At 35.2% G+C, this 11355-nt stretch overlaps 1 pseudogene; it reads left to right on the top strand.

Annotated features, from left to right (window-relative positions):
* Window positions 1–1917: 1917 nt before the first annotated feature.
* Window positions 1918–6509, top strand: LOC132281341 (pentatricopeptide repeat-containing protein At1g71420-like; annotated as a pseudogene).
* Window positions 6510–11355: the final 4846 nt, after the last annotated feature.

The following is an 11355-nucleotide window of genomic DNA, read 5'->3' as shown; positions in this document are numbered from 1 at the left end:
TTTTAATTTGTTAAGACATGACTTGTATTTTGGGCAAAAAACTTTGAAAATTCTGTTTTGTTATTTATTTCAGTTCATTTTATTGAAATGAATATTAAAAAGCAAAAGATTGTAGTTAGAAACAAAGATAGGTTTCCAAGGAACTTGGTGTCTTTTCATCAGAACAAAGACATGAATGTGCCCAATTGCTTCCATATAACATAATTCAGAAAAATGGTTATAACTCAATTTTACAATTTCTACAAAAACCGCCTAATTGTCCAGAGGATGCATACATCAAATATGATCCCTAATAATGACTTATTAAGTAGTTGCAATTAGCCTTATGACATATTTGACTCACAGCAAGTATACCATTTGCATGAAACTATGTGCTGGTGGTAGCAGACCCACTTTTACTACCTATAAATGTTCAATCATGGTCAGTCAGAAATTTATATCGACTTTATACTGTATATAGAAGTACTGATGGGTTTGAGAATTGCCTTTTCATGTTGAAATACGTTAAATTGAAGTTTTGCTACCATAAGAATTGCATTATCATTGGATGACTCCTCTTGGAATTTAATACAGAGAAAAACAAGGTTCTGTTCCACTTGTATCTTATCTTGGTTCTGGATTCTACCTATTTTGGACATTTCATTTGGTTGATTAGGTTGAGAATGATTTGTTTCCATATTAATATTTCTCATCTTAAAGTGTTTTATTGGGTTGGTTTGGCATTTTTAGTATTGACTAGGATGCCTTGGATTGAAGGTTTATGATTCCATGTTAACAGAAAAGTTATATATTTATCTGCCATGAATTTGGAAATAAAGTACATGCTGTAGTTTTTTTTTTTTTTTTTTTTCAAGTACAGGCTGTAGTTAGTAAGAAGTATTTGGCTGTATCATATGTCATCTATAAAACAGGATAGTATGGAAGCACATTATAGAACTACAAAAAATTTGAGCAAACTAGAGGAAATCTTATACCACAAATTTATCTAATAGAGCAATTATGAGCCAATTTGAGGTTTACTTTATTATATTGAATACTGTACACTACACCCATATAGTATATTGTATACACTATACTCCCATCTGTTGAAAGATATAAAAATTGAAGATCGTAGTTGAGATCTGTATCCTGATACTAGTACGCCTTTGATACTCTAGGATACATGTACTCTAGTTCCTAACTTCTCCATGATATGAAGCTAAAATATTTTTCTCGAATGCGAGTTGGATAAGACTAGTCATCTTAAATAGTAAAATGAAACATTTTTAGTGGTATTGTGGTGTAATATAACTGTTAGAATAATGCTATGTGATTCAAATACTTGGACTTTCTTACGTAAGAAGGATTGGGATATAATGAGAATATCATATCTAATTTAATTCGAAGTCCATGCTCATTCAACATGGCTCAAGTTTTTCATGTGTTCTTTAATTAATGTTTAACAGAATTTCTTGTTTCTTAATATTTTAAAGGAGAATCTTAGTCAGAGTATACATGTATAATACAAAAAACCATTATTATTTAACAGAATATCTTGTTCCGATCTGTCTTGTTTGTTGACCTTTTTTATGAAAGAAAAATGCATAGACCTGCATGCTGGAATTTGCAAGAGGTCATACATTTATATTAGTAACATGTTGATGACTGATGCTTTAAGATTGATTTTAGAAAGTCATACTTCTAACTTCTGGTACATACTGATAGGTAGGTTTGAAAATTGACCACCTTTGACAAATGAGCCATCTTAAGCTCATTTGTTGTTGGTTCATTGTTTAGTTGATTTGAGCTGAACAGCAGTGGTTCTTTCTCGAACACAGTCTGCTTTTGAAATGGGTTATTATGTCTTATCACTTTTGGAAAAGGTAAATAAATAAGTGAACAGCAGTGGTTCTTTCTCAAACACAATCTGCTTTTGAAATGGGTTATTATGCCTTATCGCTTTTGGAAAAGGTAAATAAATAAGTGAAACTATATGCGGCAGCCGCATCTGTTTTCTCATAAGTTTTCTTGTTCTGAATTAGAAGGAGCGTGTGATAGCTGTAATCCCGTATGGATTCTTATTTAATGTGGAAAATAATCATTTGTTTTTAAGGTGTTATTTAATGACTCAACTCAGTTAATTTCTGGATATCTTAAGAAATTATCAAAACCTGCAATTCAATTTGAATATCTTCTAGAATAATGAAGTTTAACTTAAAATGAGGTTAAACTTTAAGTAAAGAGACTTCACTTGTCACTGAGAAGAACAATTAATTTTTTTGGTTAATAAAACAATTAATATAATTCAAACAAGTAAGTTCTCAATTTACAAGTAATACTTAATCGTAATCTGCAAAAAATCTCTCACAACTAAGATCTGTTGAAAGGAAATTTGAAAGGAAAGAACTGAACTAAACACACTGATCGATTGATTGTGCAAACAAGTAAGTTCTCAATTTATATGTAATTCTTAATTTCAGCTCTTAATATATCTAGTGCTTAATTTTCAGTTGAATAACTTCCAAGTCTAATGATATTTGATCAGACCTTCTTAGTATTCTAATTTTCTACAATGCTGCTTACTGTATTGTAGGTCTTATTTCTAGTGCGCTACCTTGTATTAGAAATGACTGCACACGTATTAGTGAGCACCCCTGGTTACAGGTTAGCTACTCTCCATTGCTTTCTAATTATTAGCGGCAAACTGAGTGGATATGTTTCATCAGAAGTTGCTAATATTCATTGGTAGAACACAGGCGATTATACTGAGTGTCTCTGGTGCAGGAGCTTTTGTTGGGCTACCAATTGTAGAATGAGTGAATGACAGACATGGGCTGAAGATATCACTTCTACTTGCTGATGTCTTATCCATTGTTGGTGTAGTCACATCAGCTCTTGCTATGTCCCCATCGTCACTAATCATCGGAAGAATATTGGTGGGGTTGGTAGTTGGAATGACCTTTATTACCTTTCCCCTTTTTGTTTCGGAGACCCTCTCTGCTAGATATTCTTGTGTTCTTTTTATGGGCCAATTGTTTGCTAATTATCGTGGGACAACTTTTCTCATACTCCATCAGTCTAGGCTACACAGAGGTACTTATATATAAAGTTCTAATAGATATTTATCTCTCTCTGAGGTTTGTGGGAGGTCAGTTGTGGATAATTGTAGGCTTAACTTTTGAATTTAAGAGAGAAGTGTTGTCTGGTTATAGTTGGTAATCAAATTTGTTGCAGGGTTTCAGATTCGTTGACTGGGTGCCCAAGCTATTACTTTATTCTCTATGATGCATCGCGATGACATTGCGTTTGATCATGCCAGGTTTCTGAGTGTCTTTTCTTCCATGTGTGAAAGCAATAGCAATGATGGTGCTTTGGGCCTGAAGTGTTGTTTCCAATGCACTGTCTTGCTATCAAAACTGGGTTTATGTTGGAAATTGGAGTGGCAACAACTTTAGTGAAAGCTTACTGGAATTTTGGACGGGGCATTGCTGATTGTTACAATCTCTTGCTGGAGACAAGCGGTCGTGGAGATGTTGTTTCATGGACTGGGATCATAACATCATTTGTGGAACAGGATCCAGAAGCAGCCATCTTCCTTTTTTGTTAGTTGCATAATGAGGGCTTTACTCCAGACCCTTATACTTTCTTTGTTGTTTTAAACGCTTATGCTGGCCTTGTGACTGACCGGCTTGCCTTGGCTGTCCATTCAAAGCCAGGTTTGAGGATGACACTGTGCTCACAATTGCCTTAATCCATGCGTATTCAAGGTGTGGCTCAATTGCCCTGTCCAAGCAAGTTTTCAATGAAATGGTGTTCTGTGGCACTGTTTCTTGGAATTGGATGTTGAAAGCTTATGCTTTGCATGGGCAAGCCAAAGAGACCTTGCAGTTCTTTGCTGAAATGAATGTCCAACCCGATGCCACCATCTCTGTTGCCCTTCTCACGGCTTGCAGCCATGCTGAACTGGTTGAAGATGGAACTAAAATCTTTGATAACATGTTAACAGTGTACGGCATTGTCCCTCAACTTGATCATTTTGCCTGCATGGTTGATATACTTGGGGGAGCAGGGAAAATTTTCGAGGCTGAGGAGCTTGTAAAGAAAATGCCGATTTTGTTGTTTGGAGTGCTTTGCTAGTAGCTTGTAGGAAACATGGTGAAACCCAATTGGCCAACTTAGCTGCAACAAAGTTGAAGGAGTTGGATCCAGAAAATTCATTAGGGTATGTATTAGAGTCGAACATATACTACTTTGCTGGTAGTTTCAGTGAAGCATGTCTTGTGAGGAAGGAAATGGAAGGGATAAAAGTGAAGAAGAAACCTGGTTTGAGCTTGATTTAATCGGGAATCAAGTCCATGAGTCAGACTTTTGGGTTCGAAATTTTGTTGCATATTGAACAGTTCTATTGAGTTGGGCGAGCAGGGAAAAACCCACCTAAATTGACTCGGTGACGAAGAAGACCTTGAGAGGGAATGTGGGTGCCTTTTCAGGCCTTCACTATCCTCAGAGCCATCGATATGCCTACCTGGTTGAGCTCAAGCTTATCCTCACGCGAGGTCAGCAAGTTGCCACCAACTCTCCTTAACATTTTCGAACTACTATGTAGATTCGATAAAGTGCCACTAACACTGGCATGCCGCTTATTGAATCAAGTATGAAATGATGTGGGTGGCACCAAGTCAAAATTGGAATTGTATTATTGACTTATCTACAACTTCTAAATTATATGCTTTCCTCTGTAAAATGTTATTTCAGCATGGTCATTATATGAACATAAAAATAAATATTCAAAGTTTTAATTGAAAATATCCTTCTTCTCAACAGGTATGTCCTTGAGCTTCTGTTGGTTTACATACTTGGCAAGGAAACGAAAAGCAAAGGACCAAGGAAGGGCAAATAAGAGGATTCCCAAAATGATTGTAAGCTACAACTGCGTGGCCATTTCTTTCTTCAACAACTTTCTATTCATAAGGGAGGGAAAAGATACTATTAAAATGTCAAATTTTTTTTTTTTTTTTTTTTGAACTTTGATTTTCTCTCAAAAGGTTAGTCACTCATAGGGGTGCAACTTAGGCGGGCTAGCCCAGCCCAACCCGAGTCCAGCCCATAAATTTTAAAATCTGGACATATAAATTCACAATTCGGGTTTCAGTCGGGTTGGGTTTTTTCAAAACCCAACCTTATTCGGTTTGGGCTGGGTTCAACCCGAACCCAACCCGAAAGCCCAAATTTAACATTTCATTAAAAAAAAAAAGAAAAAAAATTCACGATAAAGAAACCCTAACTTTCTCTCTCCTCATCATTCTCTTCTCTCTCTATATCGCCTTCCTGCCGATTTCCTGTGAAACTCGATCTCCTATGAAACTCGAAACGAGCGACTCCCTCTATCTCGCATCTCTCAGCCCTCTATCTCACATCTCTCAGGGACTCCTATCTCACATCTCTCGGCGACTCCCGCGAAAGTCGAAATGCCGATCTGGCCACCAGAGAACAGGTTTTCTTTAAATTCATACTATTTCCCTACCTGGGTCTTCGATTTTCAATGCAATTATCATTTCACGCATATATGTTGTTCAATTTATGTGGATCGTTTGATTTGGGCCTTTTCATTTGTTCCAATACTAGGGTTTTTTTGTGTGTGTGTGTCACTGTGTGTAATCCCTATCTGGTGGGTTGAGGTAATAATTAACTTTTTCGATCTTTAAATTATGCTTAATAATAGTATTTGATTTCATGAATTTTCACAAAGTCACATGACTCTGTTGCATTTTCAAAGCGATTAATATTTAACAAATCGTGGACATGAAAGCTTTGTACTGCTGAATTGAATTTTGTTCGAGTTTTTTTGATCTCTCATATACTTTGTTTATGTTAATACATTTCTATAGAGGCTAAAGCTTAACTAAGATGTGAAACCCAGAACTATTCTATCCATTGCATCCCATTTTCTGTTCAGATCTGGGTTTTGAATTTGGAAGTTTATATGTCAATCCATCTGTAATTTCTAAATTCATATATTCTTCTTGTTTGTGTCGCGGTTCATCAAAATTGTTAAATATTCATGCAGTTTTCCCTGACTTTCTTTCTTTATTTTTTTCTTTCTCCATCTTATTAGAGATGTGAACATAGCTGTTGCAGTTGAAGCCATTCAAGCAATTGGGAATCTTGCAAGGGGCCTAAGAGCCCATTTTTCTGGGAGTTCACGCTTCCTATTTCCTGTTTTACTTGTAAGTGTGTCATTGAATGATGTTGTTTGACCATTTATTTTCTTTTCCTTTCTTTATAAATTTTTTTTTGTTCCTATTGTTATGGTTTGGAGACAAATACTCTACATTTTGATTATTTATCATAAATTTATCTTCTTGTATTTCTATATAATTTATTGACTGCCTTTTTATTACTTATAAATTATAGAGACACTAGCATGGATGATAGCATGGATGATAAATTATGGATGATAGCATGGAAGATTGCTTTTTATATGTTTTACATGAATTTTTAGTAACTGTTCTCTTCATTTTTTATTTGGCAGCTGAACTTTAAAATTTTTAGTAAACTGTTGTCTTCATTTTTTATTTGGCACCATGTGAAAACAAGACTAATTAGTTAAACAAAGAATTTCAGACTGAACGAAACACTCAAACAAGACTAATTATTTGGTTGATCAGACGTGGACTTCATTGTTACATAAAAACTTTCACAATTAAAGTTCATATTAAGCCACCCCAATGCCTTCACAATATTTGGCAGCTGAACTTTAAAATATAAGCGAGAGAGAGAGAAAAATAAATAAAAAATAAAAATAGAAACTAAATGTTGGTGGCATTATATTGATTTTGTTGCTCCTGCTGATCATCTTGATCCACATTAATCTCCACATTAACTTGCTCCTCAATGTTGACATTGAACTTAGTTCCTTGTGGTGGTGTGCCATTGGGTCTATTATGCATACCATTTGCCCCTACAACGCACAGTACACAATTAGACTAATGCAATATATCAAAATTCAGAATTGAAAAAAGCTAAGCCCATTATATATAGTAGTTAATACATAGATGACACAAATCACTTATAATTAAGTGTGTGTATATATATATATATATTTTTATAGTTCAAGGAGACATTAATAGCTATAAAAAGGCTACTACTTTTTTAGTAAATTATTCTCTTCATTTTTTATTTTTTATTTTGTGTAATATATTTATTATTCAGGTTTGTAATTGTTAGATACTTTATATATTTTTATGTTTTTGCAGCAAGCATTTCTTGAAGATGTCAGACATGGAAGAAAGTGGATTTGAAACCCAACCAACTTCAAACTCATCAATTTGTTTTGAGGTAAATCGTAAAAAAAGGAAAAAACCCTATAAGACTAATCTTTTGTTTGGGACCATTTTACAAGAGAATTGTTAGAGGATGGATCATACATGCAAGCCACATGTAATTATTGTCACAAACTATATAATTGTCCGAGTAGTCATTGTACTACTACCCTTAGTAGGCACCTTAATAGGTGTTGTGATTGTCCTTATAATAAGGATAAAGTTGGAAAATTCTTAGCATCAACCCAAAACCAGGATCACAATTGGACATTTGACCAAGATGTTCTTTGAGAAGAACTTGCTAGGATGATTATTGTTGATGGATTGCCATTTAGTTTTGTGGAAAATGAGGGTTTTAAAAGGTTTATGAGTTATGCAGAACCAAGATTCCATATAATTTCACGAACCACAATTACGAAGGATTTTATTGAATTATATTTAAGTGAAAGAAATAAGTTGAAGACACTTTTTGAACTTTCTGCTTCACTTGTGTGTCTCACTACCGATTTATAGACTTCTATTCAAAACCTTGGGTACATATGCCTTACGGCTCATTTTATTGATAAAAATTGGAAGTTACACAAGAAAATTATAAATTTTTGTGTGCTTCTAACTCCACATCGTGGTGAGGCTATTGCACAAGCCGTGGATACATGTTTATTAAGTTGGGGTCTTGAAAAAGTGTGCACTATCACCGTAGATAATGCAAGTTCAAATGACACAGCGGCAGCAAAGTTGGCATAGAAGTTAAATAAAAGAAATGGATTGTTGCTGAATGGGGAATTATTTCACGTAAGATGTTTTGCACATATTTTGAACCTTACTTTGAATGATGGAATAAATGAGGTAAAAAAGTCCATCCTTCGTATTCGTGAGTTTGTGAAATATGTAAGGAGTTCTCCTTCAAGATTGCAAGCATTCAAAAAATGCGTTGAGGAGGAAAGAATTTGGAGTTTAAAGTCTTTATGTTTGGATATTCCTACTAGATGGAACTCAACATATCTAATGTTGAAATCAGCCATTGATTTTCAAAAGGCATTTGAACGTTTGGCAGAGCAAAATCTTAGTTTGGGATTACGTTTGGTGGAACAAGATACAAGTTTGGAAGTTTCTGAGGAGCCGATGAGTGAGGAAGATTGGTTGAAGATAAGGGATCTTTCTAAATTTTTAGAGTACTTCTACTCTAAAAATTACTTGCAATAAATACTTTCGTGAAGTGTTTGGAGTGCAAACTGTCCTCTTAAGATGGACAAAAAGTGATGATTTGCGTTTTAGAGAAATAGCTATTAAGATGAATGCCAAATTTGAGAAGTGTTGTAATATTCGAAAGTTGAATTTGATCTTGATTATTGCTGTGGTTTTAGATCCATGTTTTAAGATGAAGTATGTGAAGTTTTGTTACAAGAAATTATATTCATCGGAAGAAGTGGACGAGATCATTGGAAAGGTGAAGAGTTTGATGGAGAGGCTTTTTAGACATTACAAATCATTGGAAATAACTTCCCCTACAGGCTTGGGTGCTCATTTAGCTCAAAACCTTGAAGATGTTTATGCCCCCAATGAAAAAGAAGATGGTTTAGAAGAAGATAGAGATTGGAAATTTTTTTTGAGAGAAGAGGAAAATGAGGTGGCTAAATCTGAGTTGGATAGATACTTGGAAGATGGTGTGGAAGAAGATCAATCAAATTTTGACATTTTAAGTTGGTGGAAGGGAAAATCTTTTACATATCGTGTACTCTCTCTTATGGCCCGGGATATTTTGGCCATTCCCTTGTCAACAGTTGCTTCTGAATCTGCTTTTAGTACGGGAGGTAGATTGCTTGATAAATTTCGAAGTTCTTTAACTCCGAAAATTGTAGAAAGTTTGATTTGTGCTCAAGATTGGCTAAGAGCTTTACCTAATCCAGTTGAGATTGAAGAGATGTTGGAGGCTCTTGAGGTTGTCGAACAAGGTATTGAATACTTAATTTGTCCCCTTTCTGTTTAGATTGTATAATTACCCTTTTACTTGTCCATATATGTATAAATTATACAGTATAATAGGAGAATCTTACATATTTTTAATTTGCATTTTGTAGGAATTGAAGAGACGTTGGAGGCTCAAAATTTCCTCTGATATTTTTCATCTATGGATGACAAGTAGTCATGATGCTTGATCAACCAGAGTGCTGCTCACATATTGAGAAGGAAACTGAGAGTAGAGAGACTGTTTGAGGAAGAGTTGCTTGTTAGTAATGAACTAGCCTTCTCTGTTTTTAATGTTTGAAATTTTAATTCTAAAAAGGAGAAAGTATTCAGTAGTAGAATATAATAGTCCATTTCATATCAATGGTATTAATTTTGACATTGTTAACTTTTATCTTGTTATTTTGCTGTTCATAAGAGTATGCCCTTGGTTGCTTTCTGTACATTATTGTCCGATCCTTGTTCTTCTTTGTTGCCGAATGACAAGAACAATGCATTTGATTATTCTCATATCTTTATTTATTTATTTATAATTAATCCTCCTTATTATGGTTATACAAGAATTCAACTTTCAAGCTGTCTGATGGAGTTGTTATGTCCCCTTAGGTACTCCCTTTGTTTACCAGTGTTTCACCTACTTATTTTATTTTATTTATTTATTTATTTTGGCTTCATCCTTGGAAATAGCAATGGAAGATTGAGGTGAAGCTGTTATAGGTTGCAATTTATTAGGAGAAACGTCAATGTGGATTTTGGGTTTGAATATTCTAGCTGTTAACAATTTCCTGAGACTTCTTCAACTGCAAGACTGATCAAGTTTAAAACCCAATGTTTAAAGAAATTGATAGCACTACACAATTTTTTTAATTAGAATTGCTTCAGTAAAAATGACCTTTGGATTCTCCTTGAGTTCAAAGTGCCTGCGAAATTCATGAATGGCAACTTTTACTACAACCTGATAAGAAATTGTTTCGGCTTTCATCCTTGAAACTGAGAGATATGGGTTTTGATTTTTTGAACACTCTGAAATGATATGATGGGTTTTGAACTTGTGATTCTTGTAGAAAGATGGATAAACTAAAAATATAATCATATACATATATATAAATAAATAAATAAATAATTTTAAAATTTTTTATTATTAAAATTTGTTTTTAAAATAAAATAAAATAAATTCAACCCGTGAACCCGACCCGACCGAACATATTTGGTTCGGGTTATAACCCAACCCATGTTGGGTGCAATTCGGGTTGGCCCAACCCAACCCCAATTCGGGTTGAGGTTGGGTTGGTACTGGGCTGGGTTGGGCCAGCCCAAGTTGCACCCCTAGTCACTCAGGTGTAGGTGGGCTAACACTGGGACCAGCCCATATTCCACCGCTCACCCCTTTTGTGTTGGATCAGGCCGGTAAATTAGAATTTCTTCTTTGGCGACCCTAAACTGATCCATCTCGACCTCGACATCGACATCGACCTCCTTCCCTACACTGGAAAAAACCCTGATCCACCTCCACCTCCACCTCCACCTCGACATCGACACTTCAATCTCATCTTCAACATCCCCAAGTCTCATCGTCTTGTTGCCGGCGAATCTCCGACGCCTGTCCGAACCTTCAATGGCTACTCACGTGAGCACGATGGATCAGATTACGGATTGTCTAGGTATTCCTCTTCCTGGATTAGAATTTTCGAAAATGGGCTATGATCCTGCATATTTAAGAGATCCTGTAAATTGTTACAAACCTTCCGTGGTCTCTATTGGTCCGTATTTTCGCCATCTCTCGTTGGAGATTGGAGACCGAGTGAAGTTGCAGATGGCGTCTGATCTTATACGACAGATTCAATACATTCAAATCCAACATGGAAAAGGTAATTGTGGAAGGTATGAGTTGTTTCCATGAAGCCGTTGTGGATAAATGCTTGAAAGATAAAAATATTGAAATTACCAGAGACAATAGAATCAACTATTTTAGAATTATTTTGTTTCTTGACTCTTGCTTTATTGTTCGCCTAATTGAGGTGGTTTTGGCTGGTGAGGAGGATTATAAGCTGCCTTTTAACAGTATTAGAGCTAGGAGATGTATTAGAGA

Source organism: Cornus florida, unplaced genomic scaffold (genome assembly GCF_030987335.1).
Source record: "Cornus florida cultivar Cherokee Brave unplaced genomic scaffold, ASM3098733v1 CherokeeBrave_3.0.0_Hap2_Chr01, whole genome shotgun sequence".
Lineage (NCBI taxonomy): Eukaryota > Viridiplantae > Streptophyta > Magnoliopsida > Cornales > Cornaceae > Cornus > Cornus florida.
The sequence above is the reverse complement of the archived record's forward strand: the minus strand, read 5'-3'. Positions and strand labels throughout refer to the sequence as shown.